Consider the following 24,406-nt stretch of genomic DNA (forward strand, 5'->3'; position numbering starts at 1 on the left):
AACATTAAAGTGTATTTTGTTATGTAAATTAGTACAATTTTACCAGATAGTTTGTAAAAAAAAATGAACTATTGTTTGCAATATATATATATTATATTTAAAATGAACTTTGCATTTTAATGTAGAATATTATAATGTTATCAAAAATAAATTTAGATAACGTTACCATTATACACAAAACCAGTTGGAATATCGGATAGAACTTCAAAATATGGCATTTCCCGAGATCGATAAGTAGGAAGATCCAATCCAAAGCACTTATCCCGGGGACAGGTGTGCCATATCCGTTATTTATGAGGGCCCTACGATTCCCTTCAACGAATCACTGTTTCAGACACATACACTTTCGCATCTATCTTCTTATTTTTATCTAGCATTTTCAAATGAAACTATCTAGGACGTAATATATGTATGTATATGTTTTAAGTTATGAGTTCGATGTCTTCAAAACAACAGTTTAGTTGTAATAGAATAATGAGACAACTATTACGTCTATTTGAATGTCATTTTCGTGAACAGACAAGACGTAATGTTCAATTTAATAATAAAGGTTTAGCCAATTTGGAGCGAAGCGTTCTTGGAGTACCATCTCGGGGAGAAGCGCAATTTGTTCAGTTGCATAGTATCGAACAAGACTAGAGAGCACACCAATTAGAGGACATTCGTGTTTAACATTCGACTTGGGCGGGGAGCAATTGATTCTTAACGCAGTGCGCTGTTCCTATTTCAACATTTGCAATATTGGCATTCTTTGGAATGTTCTACTTTTAAACTACAGTGGAGCTATTGTTATCATACTTTAAAAATATGTCACAATACATCGCCTAAATTTATAACGCTAGGAGGTCCAGCGTTGAAAATTTATGCATGATAATATGTTGTTAGAACATCGTAAAGTTGAAAAAGTCAATATTATGTTAAAAGCGTAATGTATAGATGTTCAAGTAATGCTGTATAAACTGGAAGTTTAATGTTGACCCAATTTCCATTCTGGCTTTGCTGTTAAGCTACTGAATTCAGGACGGACCAAACATTACACGTTGCTGACTAATGTTGCATCACTAATATAAAATGTCGTTAGTTGTTGATAGTACAGCCCAAAAGTAAATATATGAATAATATTCTAATTATATATAAATATGCCTAATATTGATTGCATTAAATTGTTTTTTTTTTTGTTTAAAAAACTTCTACGATGGAACGTATAAAGATGATTACTAAAAATATAAGTTGAGAAAAAAATAATTTTGTGTCATTTCATATATAAAAAAAATAATTTTAAAACTATATATTGTTATTCCATATAATTTTAGTATTTATATTAGAAAAAGTGTAATATGCAATAATTTTATAACTTTGTATTACAAATCTCATGTCTCTAGCTTGCTCGCAAATAAATTTAATAAATAATTATTTTAGGGCGTTAAGGTGCCATTGTTGTGGCGATTCTCAATTTAAAAATGTGGTCAGGAAGAGAATTCTTTGCATAAAGAACGTGCATTTTCAATTTGCAGTGCTAAATGAAATTGGATTCTATTTATTTTTACTCTGAAAGCATTAAGCAATATGTGCGGGTATTTGCAATCTCATGTTTGTATCTGTTTTCAGAAGCGTGCTTAAATGTTTATATATAACTATATTAATAGTGAATAGAATGAGACTTAGTACACTTGTGTTATAAAAAAAAAATAAGTTGTATTTTAAAAACGGTTTCACTAAACACCAGCGAACCGAAATGTTTACTTTTGAACTATTCTATTTTATATTGCCGTTACCAATTAGTTATCCCACGTTAGATCAAATTACATCTCGTCACGGTGCCTAGGGTTCCGTTAAATGCGTCATTGTCCGATACAGAATCTGTCAAGTCATCTGTTAATGTAAAGCTTCTTTGGTAGCTTCACGGTTTATTCATTTACACTTACATGTAGAGCGAGCTGAGGCTAGCTTCCCCATACTATATTTTAAACATTTCCATTATTAACTTCCTATTAACATCAACACCTATCTCATAGTAATATCGTATGTTTGATCTATATTAAGTAATTAATGAAAAGATGCAGCAGTATTAGAACTTTGGGTAGACAACTAAAAAAAGTTATTTTGTATATCAACCAGTCTTCAAAGAAAATGTAAGGTTTTGGCAAGAGACCAAATTCCATTCTCTGAAGGCGGGGAATGAAAGCCGTGGCTCTCAATTACTCGTGAGTAATCGTTACAATTCGGTTAAAAGTAACGATTGCCATTGTTTTATATCTTGCGTTTATAAAAGTCTAAATAAATGGCTACAATAGTTTAGAATTTAGATATTCGGCTTCTATTCATGACTTAACAAATACTTACATTTGTAAGGGTCTCGTTGGTGAAGGAAAGTAAGGAAAACTGTAAGCTTTGAGATAAAATCCAAGGATTATTACCCAAGAAACCGGTTAAGAACCAAATCCCTTTTTCCTTTTACTTATATTTAAAATCTTTTACTTGTAGAGTAAAATGCTGAAGCCAAGAGTATAAACGCCATTACCAATTACAATCGATTTATAATACTTAACAAATTAATTCTGAAATTTTACAAGAAAAGTTCAAGAGATAAACGATTAGTTCAATATTGTAAATAATAAGAAACTGAAATTTCTTACCAATGATAATTCGCTGGATTATTTCTATAACGCCTTTAACTTTCTCATTTCCAGTATGAACGGAGTACGTTGATCTGCTTATTTACGTTTTAATTTAACAAATCTTTGAGGTTTAAAGTTCCGTTGTGATGATTTTAGCGGTTACTAGTTTAAACATCCGTAGAATTTTAGAGTTTATTAGAGTTAATTTTATACTTGCCATTTAAGCACCACGTCATAAAACATAATATTCTATTAAATGTTTGACTTTTACAATCGAATTCATGTTAACGTTAATTATTGCCATATGAATTCTAAATTTATTTATCTTTCTCTTTTTACTGTTTGGAAAATTACATCCTATGATTTTTTTCCTGATTTTCAAGCACATTGAAGGTACGTGTTTCAGCTGTTTATATTAAAATAGAATAAAAAAAAACAATTTGCAGATATTTTTAAAACACATCTTTATATCTTAAAATCGTATCGATAATTGCGTTTAATTTCAAAACTTTATGTATTTCGTAAATTCCAATTGCTTATTTTAATTGTTGTATTATGTTTCACACTTGAGTTTTATGATACAACTTTTATGTTCAAAGTCGTGGTTTAATGTTTTCTGTTCGCAGCAGTTAATTATCGTTGTTTAGATCGTTATCAGAGGTATTTAATTTTTTTATTCATTGTTGAATTCTCGTCATTATACCTAAATAGTATGTTTTATTCCTAACCGGTATTATTAGATTTATAAATATTTTTTATTTTTGTTGTTTATAATATGTGAAAATTACAAGAATTTTTGCATTAGATTTCGTTTATAAAACACGAGACAAGCGATCGATGTAATGTACAATTTGTATTTTTATTTCTAAATTGTTTTTAAACAAACAATCATACGGAATTTGAGATGAAGGACTTTTTCTTTGACAGACTTACATATGGGTTTAACAAATAAAAATTTAAGGAAAATATAAAAATACAATATGTATGTCTATATATATATATGAATATGTTTTGTACCTATAGACTATAGAGTCTAAATGTAGTATCTAATGTAGTCTAAATATAGTAAGTATTGTATGTATCTAATGTAGGTAACCCACGTAAAAACTGCTATTTTATCAAAACATATTTTACTCGTTCATGATAACAATTTTTTTAATATTTGTATTAAATTTATTTATATAGCACTTAAAATCAAATTACTAATAAGGTTTGTATAAATGTCACAGTGGCTGATGGCTGTATATAAAACAGCAAATTTGTCAACATTCTCTAAGAAGAAGTTAAAAATAAAGTAATTACTGTCTCAGTGAATATAATTTTTTTGCATGTTAATGTAAGTATTGTACGTGTTACTTCGTCTAACAGCACAATTAATTATTTTAACTAAATATTTATAATAAAAGCTAAGTTTTAATAAAGTTCATATCGGGGCTGTTCGCCTAAAGGCGTCACTTATTTTCCTAGTAGGTACATTGTTCTCAAACTTTTGTAATAACAGAATACCGCCTCACTATAAATTATGGGGATAGTTTGGATGAGGTATTTCTGTTCAAATTTTTTCTTCTTCTATATTTTGATCAACTATCTATCACTGACATATTTGGCTACGTATGAGGATAACGAAAAATAGCATAAAATTCAGCTCTATTTAATCTAGTGTAAGAAATATTTAATATAGTGTAAGAATTATATAAAAAAGTTTTTGCACATAATAAAGTAACATAACATAACATATTGGTGTGAATAAAATTTTATATTTGTAGGCATATGCATACATTTAAAGGTCTGAATTTCTAAATTTATTTTACTTATTTTCGGAACATTAATATGGTTTCATAGTTATGGATTTATTTTTCATCACTGATGATTTAATCCGAATCGATACATTCGTGTTTGAGCTTATATGCATATACATTTATTATTTTATCTCCTTACTGTAGTTTCTCTCTCAAACATAGATATTTTGAATAAATAAAGCAACATGGCTATAAATCTTGATCTTTGTATTATTCTGCTGTCTTATTTTATATTCTAATAAAATCTGTTGTGTAGTTTTCGCGAGAATTAACATTTTCATTCATCCATACCTACTTTGGTGTTTCTATCCACTAGAAGTATAATTGTTTTTATCTTAAAATAAAATTCCTTAAGCAATGATGATTAAAGAAAAGTTTAAATGGAAGAAGTCTGTAGGAACATACTTTACAAGTGTAAGCGAAATTTGATCGTTTAAATGTTTGAAAGGACATTGTGACAATTAACTCTGACAGTCAATTAGAGGAATGATCAAGAATACTAATTCAAGTCACTTAGCCGTCCACGTTACAAGGAATAAAGGGAGCGTTTTAAGGAGGCGTTAATTGCGACTTCTGTGTGTGAGTTACGTTAAACCATTTAGCATGTATTCCGACTTGCCCTTTCATTGTGTTAAAATTAACTTCATACTTTTTATTCTGATCATTGCAATGACACAAATGATAATTCCACTCTATTAGTGTTAATTAAAATTAAAGCTGTTGTCGACATGGCACGAAGTAAAGATAAATATTTAACATAAATTAAGTTATATGTACATATTTCTCCTTTATAAAAGGGAGGTTGTACTTTAGTTTCACAACTATTACAAGACATTTTACAATTCGAAAACAAGTGTACTCTAATATAATACAGGATCCCATTTCACATGGATGAGTTAAAATAAAACGTCAGCAACATTAGTCACCAAGTCTTGACATTCGCGGTACGTGCTCTCCATAGTCTAGGCACACTAGAGTAAGTGCACAGTCTTTATATGTGCGAGTGGGATGCTTAGAACGTGTGCTAATTAAAGAGCTACTCTTCGTTTTTGTAATGCAATGCCGCATAGCGACACTTGCGGTTTGTCTGCTGGAGTAAATATTTTAGTCGCTATCATTGTTTCTCTTTAGCTTTTATATTCAGTTGTTTTAAACTTACCATTATGTTCCGCTAATGTAACATCTCGTACAATTTATATGATATTGTGTTGAAGTCGCTACTCAAAGCTTATTAATATTAAATTATAAAAGTCAGAATTTTTCAATTAAAGTTTGAATTGTTATTTAAATATTTAAAGTACATAGTTCGGATAAGATATTATTGGTAACAATTTTTCAATTTGAGTAAGCTTCAGTAAGTATATACTAACTTCAATATAGCTTTCCTGCCATCTGCAAAGTAATCGTCTTAGTTTCGCGAACTGTAGTTGAAATTAGCGAGTTGAAGGCAGTGGGCAGCATCTGTCGCAGAATCAATAGTCCTCAAGACGGGACTTAACTGCAAGCAATCGAGAAAAGAAAAATTTAATATCTTATTTAAAGGATTTATTGGCAAAGTATTGCAAAACTGTCAGACTCATAACTTTAACAATGTTTTAAATGACATTTCTGTTTAAAGAACATTTTCTTAGATTTAGTATCGATACAAAATTAAAAATCAAAAGAATATCTGGCGAAGATCATTGCTTTCAACTTAAATAATACAGCGCATGTTGTTTTTACTTGTTTTGGAATCGGTTCTGATAAAAAAAGAAATGCAGAATTTTATAAGAGAGCCTATTTGTAAAAAAAGCAGTCGCCAAAAAAATTATGATCCAATTTCACGATGCTTTCTAAAAGCCCTTAATAATACAGACGTAATTAAATTTAAGAAGATTCTAACATTAATTCTACCATTAGGCTTATTGTTATATTAAATCATACAACTATCTATCTATCATACAACTTCTAGCATTAAATTATTTAGGAGCTAGTTAAAATTTTTATAAATGATTATTCTCGTAACCAAATTAAATTATCCTTACAAAGTAACGATGATCATAAAATTTAAAAACTGCTCGTTGTACCTACTCCAATTTCGATTTGAAAGGTAACAATGTTCCAATATATACGGTATGATTGCAATACTAAATGATTTTTCCGGTATTTAGGTGATACAGCTTTGGCAATGATCCAAACAGAACCGGCGGTCCAGGCGTCAAGAATGCCGTTTATTCGTTCTAATGGTTTGGAACATCCAGTTATGACAGTACATTTACACTGATGCTATCTAAACAATGGTAATTAAATTTGGATTTCGAAAATCTTTTTTGGCTGTATCCGTTATAGTCATTTATTTTCTTAGTTTTGTATTCGCTTGGTGACTTTGAATGAATAAAAGGTATGTAGGTAGGTAATGAATGCTCTTGATGTTTACAAAATTTCAGGATTATCTGCTGTTAGGTCAAGTGAAGAAGCAAACCTATTTTTCAAATCTATAAAGGGCTGTTACTCTGAATGGAATAGAGGAAAAAATATATGTATTTATGAGCAGATCGGAAATGATACAACTTTGACCGTCATGGTTGAGGAATTTTTATTACAATACTCTTTTATAACTAACCACAATGTTTATGACACCAATATTGTTCACATCGGAATCAATAAAACATGCTACAGCTGTTGTCAAAATATGTTACTAACGAATAAACTCTGTCTCTATCAAATTTGTTAGGTGTGAGAGGAACAGCAGAAAGATTGCAGGGGTGAAATTTTGTTTGTTTGTCATTAGGGACAGGTAAGGCATTGCCTGACTTCGGCGATCGCGTGATCCCTACGGAACCACATGCAATGAAGCTCCTCGCGTTTATATAACTTGTGACGAAATAACATTACATTCAAAATAAAGAGGAATGATTCATTTTTAAACTATTTTTATTGGTTACATTAAGGAAAAAATAAAAATTTATATATATTAAGTTCCTTTACAAAATATTTTCACATTAAGGTTTGCTATAGATTTGCTTAAGAGACAAAAAATTATTTTATATGTATTTTTTATCCTCCTATTTTGGTAAGCGGGTTTTGCTCGTGTTATTAACAGTTTATTCGTGAACTTATGTATTTTTATAAGATGAAAGTTTTCTCATAAAAGACCGTGGGAAAGCAGTATAAAAGTTATTTTAGGAAGGCACCAAGGGATGATAGATCGAGCTTAACTTTAATCATTAAAAGCTTTACTACCTCCAGTTTACACGGGATGTAATGTAATGTAAAACACTCGATAGAAGAAAAAGTTGTTTATATTACAGCAAATATGTTATCACTGCTTGCTATTAAAACGGGACACATCTGGCATCGATCTTAATATTGATGATTGAAATATTCATTAGCTGTCACAGACGCTACTGGAATATGCTTTCAACGATAAAAAATAGACATGAGATCACATTATAAAAATTATTATATATGATAAGATTCTTAAGCCAAACATTCAAACATGAAGTATATTCAAAATGTTAAAAATACATTATTCAAAACTATTAGTCGTTCCATTATTCACTTTAAATTAATTTAAATATTATATTTTGTAAAAAGTACCGTTTTTTGTTCTTACCAATAATATTTTTTTTTACATTTTTGGATGACAAAAAATTGTATGTCGGCTATGACGTCATTATCTTTGTTGAGGCTGTGGATAACTCTTATGCTTTTTATCTCTAACATGGAATCGCCATGAGCTATAATTTCGTCAAATGGGCATTTGGTTATAGTGTTAATGAATTAATTTTTTTTCCATACAAATATAACAAAATCCTGAGTATTTTTTCTTTTCGTGGCGATTTTTCGAAAGGTATGAAATGACGTCATGGATGTGGAATTTATATTCCAATAAATTTTTTTTAATGTTACAAATAATATAAAAATTCAATTGTTAATAATTCAAAATCTTTATCTGATCTTTTAAATGATAAAAAACATATTCTCTGTTAGCATTACTTATACATTCAAGATGATAAAGATATTAAAAAAGTTCATTTTATATGACATGAAAAATAAAACACAATTAGGAACTTTATTCCCAGATTATCCGATACATTAAGTGCTTACAAAATTGCACGAAGTTCATAATAGAAGACTAAAGTTCTATAAACAATGCTTCGGTGCATATTGACTTAGGCAACATTTGTGTGTGGGTGGACCCGGCATGGTTTAATGACCCCGGAAATATATCTTTAAGCCGTTTTGATAAAAACAGTCTCGACTCCATGTTACAGACGTATTTTGTAATGCTCTATGGATACTGGTTTTGGTTAGAATAAGCAACGCTTTCATAATGTTTACACTTGTGTTCTGTAATGATAGGCAAAACATTATATTATTGTAATTTTATGAAAGTACACAGAAACTGTGTTTTTTTTTTAAATGTTTCTCGAAAATAATTTTGTACATATATGAAGAATGTATTTACGATCGTATTGATATTTTAATAACTTCAAAAATAAAGGAGTTTATAACGCTTAACATACAATTAGTGGCACACATTTTTCATATGCTATTAACGAGTTTCTGTTTTTGCTCGTATCCGAAGGAGGAGCGTTGCGTTGTACTCAGCTGTTTCTAATTACAGCGGTTCTGATAGCATAACAATATGCCGTAATTGCTTTTAGATATAGACAAAAAGATTACCGACGGCCATGGCGTACGTGGTCGTATTTTTGTTAATTAGTTTATGTTACATTATATAAAAAAATGTAATAAATGAAACGGATTTGTACCGTTTTTATAAGGAATTTTAACTTATATACATAGTTTTTAAATTATTGCTATTTAGTTTTCTAGTATATAAAAGAGCATATGTTTTCACGACAGTATAGATAATAAAATAATTTTTTTTTTTTTATTAATTTTAATTTAATGATGTAGCTATCCGTGGCAGTAGTTTTGTATATAAAATAACTATTCATTAAATAGGTATTCTTATTCAAAGTTGTCGAAGTTTTTTTCAGTCCGAATTTTGATGTGTTTTCATTTAATTCTTTTTTTAATTAATTTCCATATTTTATAATCGTTTAATGTGAAAATAAAAACGGTAATTTTATCGATCTTCTTTAATGAAGAATTGACGTTTAGTGTATACGATGCAAACATTTCACATTTCATCCGTTACAATTATCCTTATTAGAATGCAATAGGATTTATATTGCAGTGTCTGGGATTTGTCTTATTAGTTTGTGTAATGTCTGAGACCACAATATCCCTTCTACTAATTAATTAGGATTACGGTTAAGGCGCGTTCATTGTGCCCGCACCAGATAAAACTTTGTGGTCTGTGACGTCAGACCGCGCCCTTAAATCATTACGACCCTTAACTTTTATGTAATCCTCCGTCTTGACTTTCATATAGTTTGTTGACTGAATTATTAAACATATTATCAATGGAAACTTACCAAGATGATTCTTATCGTAATTATTCTAATAAATGGCATTTTCTATTACAATGAAATTAATAATTATTCTTATATTTTAAAATAGTACTAGTACTAGTACATACTAGTATGATTTTGTATCAATAAATTGAATATGGTAGTTTTCAGGTTATAAGTGTTGGTTGGTTATATATGTATAGTGTTATTGAAGTATATTTATGAATGATAAACGTTGAGACGTTCAGGGTTTGTGTCGACATTTCAAACTCCTACCATTAGTACAATACTTAGTTTAAATTTAAACATTTTCAACACGAAATTTAGATTACCGTTCTGAATGCACTTGTCAGTCCTAGTTCCTCTAAAATGTACAGCGATATTCAAACTGAACTATAAACATTTTACAACGGCGAATCCCTCATTCTAATTGAATTTGATTGAACTTTGTTATAATATTTCACAGCGCAAGTGTCGCCGCCTGATTCTGTCACTATTAATTGCAAAGGCTATATTGCAACGAACATGTAGAATATTAAAAGGAATTGCGAGTGCAGCCTCGCCTGCCTAAACTGTAATAAAGCAGTTTTATTTCTCTATAATATTTTTTATTATAACAATGATAGAATATTCGTTTCAATTAAAGCTTGTACTATGTACAATGATGTAGTTAAAGATGTTTAACATTACTTGATATGTTTTGTTGTGTGTAAACTTCCGGTTTTGACATGTGTGCAAACATAATATAATATAACAAATTTTCGTACGTAAATTTATGAAAATAATGCCATAAAACCATATACTCGGATATGGGATCTTTAAAAGAACATAATTTCCATATAAAGATGTGATCGAGAAAATCGCCTTAGAAATATTGGCTTCGGATTTTATCATTGTAAATGAGTAATACTATAGCTGCTCTCAAATGAGTCAGCCTCATAAAATTTAACGTCGTCCCAACGCGAGATAGTGATGATGTAGAAAAGTGCCTATAAAGAGAATTGATGATGCCATTCCCTCGTTTCTCATAATGTCTCAAATGTCGATTGTATACCTATCGTATACATGTAAAATATCAGTAATGATGTACCTCTAATGTTCTGTAATCGCTATTTTATTAGGACATTTGTAAAATACCAACTTTCAAAAAATTTAAATTCACAGGTGATAAGTACTTCCATAAGTTTTAATTAGAATGAGAATAGTTTGATGACTTTGATTATATAAAGTAGTCTAATTAATAGAATTAATCTTTTTATTGACTTTATCAGCACATAAAACATTTATTTTACATAAAATTAAATTTTTATCGGAATAATTACTCTTACCTATCACAAATTCTTAATCGTGTAAGCAAATTTTTAACTTAGTCCGGTTTAATTGGGCACATAACGGCTGAGCAAGTGAATTAAATGAAAAACTGTAACTGCAGAGAATTTATGTTTCCGTTAAGATAACAGTTGCGGAGGGAAAAGAAGGTATATGTTGGTTTGTAATTAGTTTGAATACTTTTAATCGCAATTATGTACGTATGTTGTATACTGTTTTATAAGGGTTATTAAAATAATATGATGTTTTTTGTTTGATTTGCTAACGTTTTTAATGCCGACAACCAAGACTAAGAATTTTATTCAAGTTCCCGTTTGCCTGTCCTCAATTGTAGAAAGAAGTAATAATTGATTATTATTTGTCGTATGGTAAATTACTGAAATATATTGAAACAATTAGTCGCTGTTTCTAGAACCATTTTTCTAAGCCACAGTTCCGCTGCATACCAAAGACGTGGCAACTAAGTATACATAGTACATTCTATGTAGGTCCAGGTCTAATATATTTTAAGAGCTGTCAAAGTGGTTTTTCGCGATTGTTAGTCATGCATACAAATTCTAACACATTTGTTACGAAAAAATCGAGTCGAAGTACTAACTCTTGTAATAAAATCTTACACCAAAATTTATTACCATAAGATGTAAAAAATGTTACTCATTATTTTTAGTCACGTATATATTATATAGAAATTAATGAGATCTATGGGAAAGTTTCGCAAAACAGTAAAGCAATCTGTAGGTAGATCAAAAGTCGTTTTCGTAATGTGGATTTCCTTATTAGTTTATCTCCGGCCTTATTACATCTAATTGCTTTGGAATGCTCGAGTGAGTCTAAATGAACTCATATTAAGTTTTTGCAATATAATGTCCTGAGAATGCAGAGGACATTTTCTTTATATAATTACTTTTTGTTCAACCAAAATTAGTAAATAGGCTCGTCATCATAGTATTTTGTTTTATAGTTAAGAGAATTATGCTTTACGGAACTTTTGGTATAATGAAACAGTTAACTGTAAGTAAATTGACCAACAAGACCGACTACAGCCCTGCCGTTAACACAACACTGAACAAACAAGTTGCTGCTGGTTGCATTTGAGTTAAATTTAACGTCGGTTTGAGAACCACTGTTATGCTTACTTGCCTCCTTGCAAACTTGTTCCTTACATTTAATAATATTTCAGTGTTTCATGTAGCGATAACTTGAGAACAGCAGTGATGAAATTTGATGGGAATGTTACTTAATTGTTTTAATTAATAAAACAATATCCTTTTTTTGAAATAGCTTATTTCATAATGATATTGATGTTATAATTTACAAGTAAGGTTGTTGTAATTTGTACATTAAATTCATATAAAACTTTATTTATTCCTTAAAACAATGTTTCGAGCCTAGCCCGTTCAACAGAAAAGGCAGAAAGTAGAAAAACTTGTAATAAAACTCCTTGGACGTGTCGTCTTGAAATATTGAAAGAACTGTTAGTTAACTTAAGCATCAGAAATAAAATACAAAAACATATATTCAATATCTTTCAATTTTTTTTTTATGAACTGTATTTTGCCAATTTTCATATCTGAGCTTGAAAGTCAACATCCGTAAGAATTCCCTTTTGCCAGTCTAGAGTCTTTTCATTGACAAATATTTAAAAGTTTTTGAAAATTATAAGAGCCAACTGATAAAACAATAATCTTCAATACAGGATTTAACTGACACTAAAGCGGTGAATAGTTGACTGTTTTCTTCGTAATAGAGGTAGACCTTAAGTCAGACTTTGATAGTCCAATTTTAACACAATGTTCAACAAACAGTTCGCTATCCGTCTGTCGCAAGTTGCTATTCGGTTGAAGTGCTATGCAATGCGGTTTGCAAGTCGTTGCAAATTCCATACGACTGCTTAGGTTGTATACCACTTAGGATCAAGTTATGAATTGGTTTTGCAAGACATTAATTTTAGTCTGTCATATAGACGTCTATCTCTTAATACTCGTGATTAATCGATGAATTTGACCAGTTTAATAAAAAATTTAAACTTGATTTAAAAATTAACATAAATCTTTAAAAATACTATTTAACGTGTGTCAAGCATTTAACTTTTGATAAGAAGGTTTTGGTCGTGAGCCGGGCACATTAAAAGTTAGTGGACAGATTTAATCCATTAGGCCACACAATTTGGTCGCGTTACAAACTAAACGCAGAGCACGGGATACGAAATATTTGCATAGAAATTAACCGTCCGGTCAGCTAACCGACTTTTCACACAGAATAAATATCTCGGTCGGGGCCACCGGTGTCGTTAAGGCCTTTACAGACGTTTTTAGATTTTTCTTACAACTAACTGCTACTAGCGGCTTTTTTAATTTCGACGTTGTAGTGCTGGTTGATATATACAGGAACCTTAACTCTGAGCTGTACTAAGTTCTTCTGTAAAGAACTTATATTATACTAGTGATTTTCTTTTTTTTGTGCTATAATTGTTATATCTTTACTTATATTAAACGTACTTCCAGCATTATTCTCCAAGTGTTGATAGATTCTAATGATTTAGCAACGTATAGTACATTGTGCCCAGTTTTTTTTGACTATATATTTTATGTCAAATAAATAGTTTTATGAAATCGTAGTTCATTCACACGGATATCGTGGCTTCCTACGATGGAATTTTGGGTACTTGTTAGTTCAACGGTTTTTGAGAATAACGCTAGTCTTTGTAATCTTAAATCAAAACTTCTTTTAAAATGAAACAAGAGCGATTTTTATATGGAATTTCACACACAGCATGAAAAAAATAAGCCGGGTTTTTAAATGCGCACATACTAAGTGTAATATCAAAAAAGCCTTTCTAATTGCCAAATACGAATCGGAGTCGCTTGCTCCTAATTGACATTGGTTACAAAAAATTTTGAAGACGTCTTGCTAAAAACCGAGTAATATGGAAACTCGGGATAAGAAACAATGATCCAAAAGAATTAGTAAAACTGGTCTAAGAAAAAGAAGATGCAAGTATTTTTTTAAATCTCTTTACTTATAAGTTACCTTTTTATTTTCAAGTCATGGTAATATAAGCGGAGAAATATATAATTTACAATGATGAACAAGCCTTTAAAAACTTCATTTGTAAACTACTTTTTTTTAAGAGGTAGAATGAACACTGTATACAGCACTTAAAGCAATACGCTACGTCACTCCACGAGTGACAGCATGTGCAATTATACACGTGGCATGTCTACAACGTCCTTGTGCATTTGGGTCAAATATAATCTGTGATTTAAATGACACATGTAAACTAGTAATGACCAATTTTGCGTCAGTATAATATATTCTTCATTAGGATCATAACCACGTATTTGTAGGCAAAGGATGAGACATTACACGGTATTTATTAAAATGCAGAATTTTGATGTAAGTTTTGCTTGCTGTTTCTTTTGCCTGGTAAATTTAATTAAAATTATATCCCTTTGTCTTTTCGGATGATGAGGAGTGTGGAGCCTTGTGTGGAGTCATGTAAAAAAGTCTAAATATATTTATAAAATTATAATCAATCGACAAAGCGAAAGTAAAAGTTAGACAACGATAAATTCAAAAATGGCAAATCTAAATTAAACGTTTTAATCCAACACAGAAAAACGACATCGTTTGAAAATGGAAAATAAAATCTTTTTTAATTTAACGAAGTGTCCTCAAAGATTCATTAGAGGCTGCCTGACGAAGTGCTGACTGCGCTGTTTGAAGTTTCAAGTGTACCGATGTTTTTATATAAAATGCTTAGGGAGTTCAGAATAAATCTTTTATGGTAAGATATTTAATAACGTTGGTTAGAATTATTGCTATTATGATTGTTGCTATCATTTCTAAGCGACTTCAAAGGTATTTGGTAAAGGATTTAATGATTCCCTTTTGTGCCAAGTTTAATTACGTCGTCTGGTATTATACGATTAAAAAAGATATTCAAAGATTGTTTGATTATTCAAATCTAATTTGTAATTTGAAAATAATATTTTATATTACGTGATATTTGTTTCAATAGCAGTAATATAATGCTTAACAAATGGTATATTTATGCATCTATGAATCGTAACATTATCGATCAAGCGATTCTCTATACGGTATTTGTTTTATTTAAACGGATCTTTTATCGGTCCTAGTGCAGATTTGAAGGATAAGTAAGCAATTTTAAGGTAGCATTTTGTTTTACTTTCATTATAATCATATATAATAAAAGATTTTCACTCGATAACTTTAGATTAGCATTAATAATGTTATAATATGTTAACGTTTTGATGAATGAAAACTAATTGTATAACAATGGAATATGTTTTGCGTTTATTACAACTACTGCGTTCATTAAGTATTTACTGCAACGGACATTATGAATTAAGATTACTAAGAGAATATTTTTTGTAAGGATGAACAACTTTCGTATTTAAACAGATATTTTATAATTATTTTTAATAGCGCCATTATAAAAGCTGATACCGTCTGCACAAGATGTCGTCACGGATTGCCGGTTTCTTTGTATTTATGACTGTAATTATTGCAATTTTTATTTTATGAAACACACTATCAAAAAAGTTATCTACGTGAGATAACTTTTTACATTAAAATAGAATGCATGCAACAAAGTGTTGGGAATCTTAAAAGCAATTTTTCTTCAGCGACTTTACTCGCTTTAAAAATTGTTTTTGTGTGTAGTACATTATCATATATATATTATCTTTTTCTTGACGTCTTTTAATTTAAAAATATATGTATGGTAAGGAATATAAATGAATTAATTTTTGCTTGATAATAATTAATGTAAATTATATGATTCTTCCAAAATAATTCGAATACTGTTTTAATTATAAATTTTGTAAAATGATTAATTATTAATAGTATGCTAAATATTCCTATTGTTTGTTTATAATTGTTACAATATTTTTAAACGAAAGTGCTTACGAGACTTAATACGTACTTGTAAAAGTAATTATTTTTTCATTTACACTACAAGCAGAAAAGAGTATATCTAAATTTATTTAGACAGAAAGAGCTAAATATTAGGAAGATTTTAGATTTAAGATACAATGTGTTATTAATATTAAGCTTGTGTTCATTGATTTTTTTTGCTGTTAAATAAAATGAAATAGATGTTAACAGGAAACTAAGTTTTTCAATACTAGGCGTTTTCCATTATTTAATTTCTACATGTACCCGACGTTTTGATAACTTTTTAGCAAACGCGATCACTGGAAGGCGATATGAAAGTGTCTGTCAGTAAATCTTGTTATTTGTCTTGTAACGCGAAAGATTTCTTAAATTGCATACAGTTCTGGATGAACGAAGAATGCGGTTACTGTGTCTTGAGCTCTTGCGGTGGGTCATGGACATGGGATTTTATATTTTGGATGAGGGAATCCTAGGTTAAATAATTGCCAGAAATTTTCCCTGTTGAAATAAGATGTTCTTTAATTTCAATAGCCTTTCGATTAACCTCGGTATGTATCTGTCTTCACGCGTGAGGGTTTGTGATTTGTCAACCCGGATGTAGTGGCATTGTGGGTTCATTGTATGTTCATACACTGCTGACTTCGATGCACGCCTATTTTTAATATACGAGGTATGTTATTTAACCCTTGAAATAGATGTGTCAGTGCATTTATGTTGTTAGTATTATCACTAATCGGTGACACGACAGCAAGGCCTGTTAATAGGATAGGAGGGATACAGCCAGTATTACGTTGCATCGTATGACGTCACAAAAATCCTTTAAGCTAACAAGCTTTCACCAGCCGGCATTGTATGTGATACGCACTAATAAACAACATTTGCATATAATGGAATCATAGACACACCCGGAATAGATATCAATAAGGGAAACATGAGTTATGACGTTTTTGAACATGACCGAGGAAATATATAATATTGGTATTTGTGACTACGGGCTATGTTACTTTGAATTTTCTGTCTTGATTACGCATTTTTTTGTTACATTGTTATTCATATATGATTTTTTGCGTGAAAATTACTAGGTAGATCTTTTTGGAAAATTTCTGGTAACGTAGTTCAGTTATAAGATATACATACAGGCTTATTATAGAGATTTCGTATGAACTTTGTATTTTATGTGAAGAGACGTGGCATAGACAGTATATTTCTGTCACGTGGAAAGATATGTAGAGAAGAATATATGTAGATGGTTTGATAGATTTAGATCGCCGTTAGCATATTTTATTTTTAAGTACACGTTACAAATTTTTCTCCGTAATCAATACCGAAGTGTTCAGGGGCTAATTTGGGGAAAAACTGGTATTATAAAATTATTATAAAAAATAAGAAACCATAGATCAATTCATTAGTAAATTATATTATGAGTATTGGCGCGAGTTTTAAACAGTCTCTATAATCATTTCTCGTTGTATAGGTGAAAAATTTTGGTGCCTTTATGTAAAAATACTTTTTCTGCTATATAAACTTTTACCTTATATTTACAGTTTCTGAACAAATTGGTAATTTGACTTTCTTAAACAGTTTACACAAAAACACGCTATCTTAAATCTTTCTTGTTACTACCGCTGACAAGAACCAATTGATTAGAAATAAAAATTAATGCGTGACTGAAGAGTCAGTGACGTGTAACGTGAGAATTCTTTGGGGTCCCAAAATACCTCCCGCAGTATAAATGAAGTCAATGCACTAAGTGCTATTCCTAATGGAACTAGTTATATATATTTAAGATGGCTCTTTGGACTATTCTTGTACACTTAAAATTTTTGTTGTAATGAAATATCAACAAACGTATTAAGTAAAGTTTTCATTTACATAATTAGACTAGTGTGTTTTCGAAGTGTAAAAATACTTAGAAGTGTTTTTTCGCGTTGTAAAAATAATCAGAACTAAGTCCCTAACCCTCGACTTAAGGTTTAGAATTGTAATTTGAAATTAACAACTTTTCACTAAATGCATATGAAAGTATATATATATATATATATTACTTAAATCAACACTACAATTTTTAAATATCCCTATTTGTGCATCTGTATATTAATCGGTCTAATATATACACTTTATATACATACATTAGAACTTTGCCTCCGGTACATACTACGAATTGCATTTAAATCATAAAAATATTTGAAATACATTTTTTTGCAGTTAGGTCAAACCATCCGAAGAACTTGAAAGCTTTAACAAATAAAATAATATTTGTTTATTGTGTAAAATGCTATTATAACTAGAAATATCAAAATCAGTTGACCGTTTTTAACTTTCGAGAGAATACAAATATTATAAACAAGCCTATTTAAAGCATTTACCTTTGCTCATCATACCAGCTGGTTATTGGTATGTTGCATGGGAAATAGTTCAGTAAAATGCTACCTCTGGTTTTGTCAAATAAGAAACTGAAGTCAAGTCGACGGCACGATAGTTGAATAAGACAAGCGGCTCAGACCCATTCCTCCGGAGGGTTCGTGTCCAAGGAATTTCACATTCCCCATGGTTAGTAACAAAAAAAACTCAAATTTTTGTTCAAAATTTCTTAAAAATAATAAATAAAATAATGAAAAATAATCATGATTCAAATGAATTCTATACACATTAAATTATGTGAAGTTAAAAAGTTATTTACAAATGTTATTTTACGGTAATAGATAAACAAACATTAATTAACTGTTAGATAAGGTCTAAGATAATAATTTAAAGCAAAAAAAGCTTTTTGAATAAAATATTTAATTAAGTTCCAATGATAAAAACATATTTTACTCTGTAGGCAATTTGTTAAGCCATGCGAAACCTTCGTTGCTGCATATTTGCCATTTCCGAACTGAATAGATTTTATTAGTTATGAATCGAATATATACACAAAAATTTTAGACTATAAAAAAATCTATTGTAAAACATTTATTGAATTTAAATAATAATCAGAATGTGGATGAAAAGGTGTTGTTAACAGCTTTTTGATAATCTTATTTTACCATTTTTATTCTTTTCATAGGCAAATAAAAATGTAAAATTACTCATGAAATCGATTAAACCAATCCAACCACTTTGATGTCTTCTTTACCGAGATCAATGTTGAGGCATGTTAATTGGTCTACGAAGTTTATAGGCTCTTTGTAATATGTATACTGATTTACGAACATACACAAATTTTTCTTTAATCTAGAATTATAACAATTTATTGACTTAAAATTAAAGTTTAAAACTGAATTAAACAATTTTTAATTTATAATAAGTAAGGTTGATTCTTATTTTGATTTTTTTTCTTACGACTTAACTCAAATTGTATGTTGTCACATTTTATGATTTTTTTATTCTTCAATTTTGTCAGCTGTATAATTTTTCGTTTTTTTAATTGGAAAAAGCTACAAAGGATTGAAAAACAATTACGTGTCTCACCGAGTAACTACGATCAAAATTGTCAGACACATGCACATTAACACTGCTAAAAGGTTGCAACAATAAAATGGCGAGCACGTGTTGTTTTCATATCAGAATTCATAACTCCGTCAGCGATACCGCAATGAAACGAATACGACCGGACTGACCTATATACAGTAACTCATTCATAAATATTGAAAATTCAGATATTGTTAACGTTAACAAATATTGGACCAACATTGCTTCGCATGTAAATATTATTGAAGCTTCGTAAACAATTAAAAGTACGTGAGAATATTGAAAATATTTTTGACAACTTCATTTTATACACGATAAGCTGTAGTTTGTATTTATATTCTAACATGTTAGATTAAATAAAGCCAACAGTATGATATAATAAAAAAGTTTAAGAATAAACGAATATCTTTTGTAAAGAAAAATTATTTCTCGATCCTTCTTCTTCTTAATCATGCCCTCATTGCTGAGGATCCTGACTCCAGCGTTTCTAGGTAAAATGCTTTCATTGGACACGTTTAGTGGCTTGATGGAGTACGACGCTAGTAGGTATTTCCAGGTGTTCTGGAATTTGGTCTGAGTAGCTTTCTGGATTTCAGCTTCTAGGCCGTTTACCCTCGATTTTTCCAGTCACTACCAGGCGTTCCTATACCGTTTTTGCTATCTGATTCGTGACCAGAATAAAAAAACGTATTACCATTAGGAGTTGTAAGTTGGCTTCTCCCTTTCACATGGGTTTCACACAGTCCCATTATTGTTACTTGATATTGGTCCATTTCCCTTTCAATGATGCTAAGTTTTCCTGGTTGGAGTGTTCCTCTCACATTCCAGGTTCCGATTCGATGTTTGGAACGGAGTGATGGTTGTGTGTTATTGTCTTCAATAGCATGCACTACCTTGATAGCCTGATGACCCACTGCCAAGTCAGTCGGGTCATCCAACAGAACAGCATCTTCATCTTTGTCTATGATCATGGAGTTCTCTTGGGATTGTAATCGTAGTGGATTCCCATTACCTTTTATGTCGGATTGTTTAGGAGGTGTATAATTTCCTTGGTCTCCGTAACCTTGTTGATTGAGCAGATTAATTAAACCGCCGCTTTCTGTTCGGCGTTGGCATACCTTTACGTATTGTCTAGGTCTTAATTGTTGTTGGACGATTATGTAGCCCTGATGTTGTGGGGCGTACGCTAATGACAGCCAACCCTCCTCCTTTCTCAAATCGGACTTGGAACCGTCTACGGCGGAGTCGTAGACGATGAGGTAAAGTAGTCTCCCAATGAGGGTAAAACATAGGAATAGCTACCAAGAGATTTTTTTCCGAAGGAAGACACAAAAAATAATTAGATTACAAATTACTAAGATTTACAGAAGTATGTATATAAAAAATTCTTTATTTTAGTCTCGATTGACCTGCTATTTTTGTCTTTATATCGCAGCACTTAAAAAGCTTATAGTCAAAGATAGATTCAAACATACGCTTTCATATAATGTAACTTTAACCTTCGTTTGAGTGCCCATTTTTTAGTTATATGCTTTTAGTTTTAAGAGGTCACCGAATCATTGAAATTAATACACGACCTTATTTTCAGAAGACTTTCCTTTGTAAATATTGTTGTGACTATTTAGTCAGTACGTTTGAGGCTTGTAATAAATAAAATTTATTCAATTTAGTAAACAGCTTAAAAATTTGTCCGACTAAGAATATAATAAATGGAAGTAACGTTCAGAAAAATAATTAAAATCTTACAATATATAAGAACCTACAAAATGCAAAGACGCAATACTGTTTGCTAACAACGTAATAATACCATTAAATTACAAATAGTATTTTACGAATACTTTACTATTACAGCCTGTTTTCTATTAACTATTAATGGCCTAAGTTCTCGGAACTCCTTTTGCAATCTCGTAAGGGGAAACAATCTTTACTAGACATTAATTTTATTAACAGATTGTTATAAACGATTGAGAGCAGTTTTCTGATGTAAAATTAAGTTTATTCGTTAAATTTAGATATTGCGAATAATATGTTTGAAATAATTAAATAATATTTTTCCAAGTTGTGTTGGTATATAAATTCACTTCAAACAGCCAGGAAAACGGGACTGGGAACGAGCAGTATAAATTAATTTATAATTAAAAATATGCTCACCGCCTGTGCTTATTTATGTCAGGAGTAATTAAGCTTAATATTTTTATTGGACATTACTAAATACATTATGCTATTAATTACAAAATTAAGTATAACACATAATTTTAATTATGCACATTGTTTGGCTCTGTTTGGTTTAAGATTCTATCGGACCAATTATTTGAGACCGTTACTTCTCAGCTTTCTGTATAAGATTTACGGTTTACGTTTTCAAGTAGCGTGCTATCTGTCTTCATTGTCTCTCGACGATACGTGTCGGATATCTATTACAGTGTATTTATATTGTATTCAATTAAATGTCGAAGAATTTAATTTATACTCTGTGATTAAATTTTCATTGTTCTCGTTCAAATTTATATTTATACTATACAGGTACATATAGATTATGCCTCAACATAGACACAGTTTTCTAATTTTCGTCTATTTGTAATGTTTTTATTCCGACTGTTTTGTACAAAGGCTGGATATTTTTTATGGGATTGTTACTTTTAGTCAGCTGACGTTAAACGATAAAATCTATTATTATCTACCTTAAGTAAAAATAGCAGTAATTGTAGTTAAAGAAAAAAACATAATTTACTACAATTTAATTTTTACATTTAATATGACAGCACAATTAAAATAGTTTGTTTCTTTTTTTTTTAAATTAGCAGGCAATAATGATAGAAAGTTTTTAGTGCCTACTATAATATGTTGTGTGTTACACAATATAGCGCTGTTAGTTCATTAACATGAGAAATATATTGGATTTTTATATACAATGCACTTGTTAAGGCATTACCTACGTGAGAAGTTTACAAATACACATTGTTAAGTCATACAATGTCCTAAAATATTTGCTGTGAAGTTTTGTCACGTTTATTTGAAAATTCACAATAGTCCAATCTTTGTAATGGCCATTATTCAAATTGGTCGGTATTGGGTAAACTGTGAGGCGAAAATGGTATTTTGATGTTTAAAATATCATCCAAATTGTTTGTGTGTAATGAGGTTGTGGAAATTTATTACATTGAATAAAGTAAAACATTGATTGATTTACTTCAAAATTAAAAAAAAAACAACTTGTATTTCGCGGATACGAAAACAAAATATAAGAGATTAAGATTTAAATGTAAAGCAATTAATGACAGTTTCTGAGACACATTATTAATGAATAAGGAGATATACATTTAAAACACTTGAACTTGTTGTTAGTTTGTCAACTGAAAATGGACCTATCATAAAAAGTTAACGATTCCGTAATAACAAATATACCGTTTTTGAAATGGCTTATTGGAAAATTTCATGATTCTAAGTTAACGAGATATCTCCTGGAAGTTTTGTTTCCCCTGGGAATGTACAAAATAAACGAACCATAAAAGATTTTATGTTAAGATTGCTTGACTTTCGATTTTTCACTGATCCAAGATGTAGAAGACTTGATTACGTGACGTTAATTTTATTTTGATATATGTGTCTCGGAGTTCCTAAAAAAGGTGACTAAAAGAAAGGCAGATAAACAAAACAATGATCCTACATTGGTCCTTTTATAGCGATACCGTTATGAAACCTTAAAATAAATTATTCAGCAAACTTAAATGTTATTCTTATAAAGTTTTTTCTGTCCTTAATAATTAAACCAGATCGGTCCTATGAAACCAAGTCTACAGTACCCTAAACACATGTAGTGACATCGAATAAATTTCTATCGGTTTGACAAAGCTCTTACCTCATTGGTAGCCTTCTCGTTAGATTTATATAAAGGTCACGGTAAATGAATCGAAAATACACGACAATAAATTGTCATTTTGATGAACGCCGATAAATTTGGAAGGTGTTTGAGAAACAAAAGACTGACATTACCGTTGTCTGGAAAATGGCACATTAAAATGTCAAAAAAGCCCGTGATCTACTGCTATGCCATTTGAATCGAAATTTATACTTATTTTTACATCATCTATAAATAGGAATTCGAATACTGGTTTTTTTAACTCTTAGCTTGTATCATTAAACTTTTCCCTAACCAAAAATATTCAAACAGTAAGTAAAGTACAGTAACAAAATAAGTAAGCAGCAGGCAAGTTTTCTTAAGCCCTTTTTATTTTGTCAGCACAAACAGAAGTTCCGGAACATATATTTGTCCCGTTCTGAAAACCTCGTTAGAAATACTCACATCTTTGTACAGCCATTACATTCTTTGCCGTGCCATCTGCGCTAACTAACAAAGATTTACAAAAGAACCGACTCATAAAATCGATGGGCGATAGTTTAATGACCACCATTTTGTGTCAAGTAAACGCCACGAGGCGTACCAGCAAATGTTCAAATGACGCAACTTATTGTAATAATTGTTTGTCAGGAAAAATTTTAATCATTCTGTATTGTTTATAAAAATACATTCATAAATTCGCTACTGACTACAAATTATTGAGACCTAAATCTATATTTTATTCAATAGTATTATAAACATTGATATTAGATAGAAGTAAATTATTATTAATGGTGTCGAGTGAATATCCTTTTTTTGATTTATAGTTTAATTTGATGTCTCTTTATTTTTCATTAAAAAATCTATTTACGAATTTAAAAACCTCAGGTAATTTTATTTAAAACCCCACTATCTGTTGGTTCTGTTTATTATTCTGTGTATTACGAAACTAACTTGAAAGAATACCCTACTATCTGATGGTATTCTTTCAAGTTAGTTTCGTAATAGCTTCTGCTATTTCAATTAGCCGTAGACGGTATGACGGAG

This window comes from Danaus plexippus, chromosome 14 (genome assembly GCF_018135715.1).
Source record: "Danaus plexippus chromosome 14, MEX_DaPlex, whole genome shotgun sequence".
In the NCBI taxonomy this organism is placed as follows: Eukaryota; Metazoa; Arthropoda; class Insecta; order Lepidoptera; family Nymphalidae; genus Danaus; species Danaus plexippus.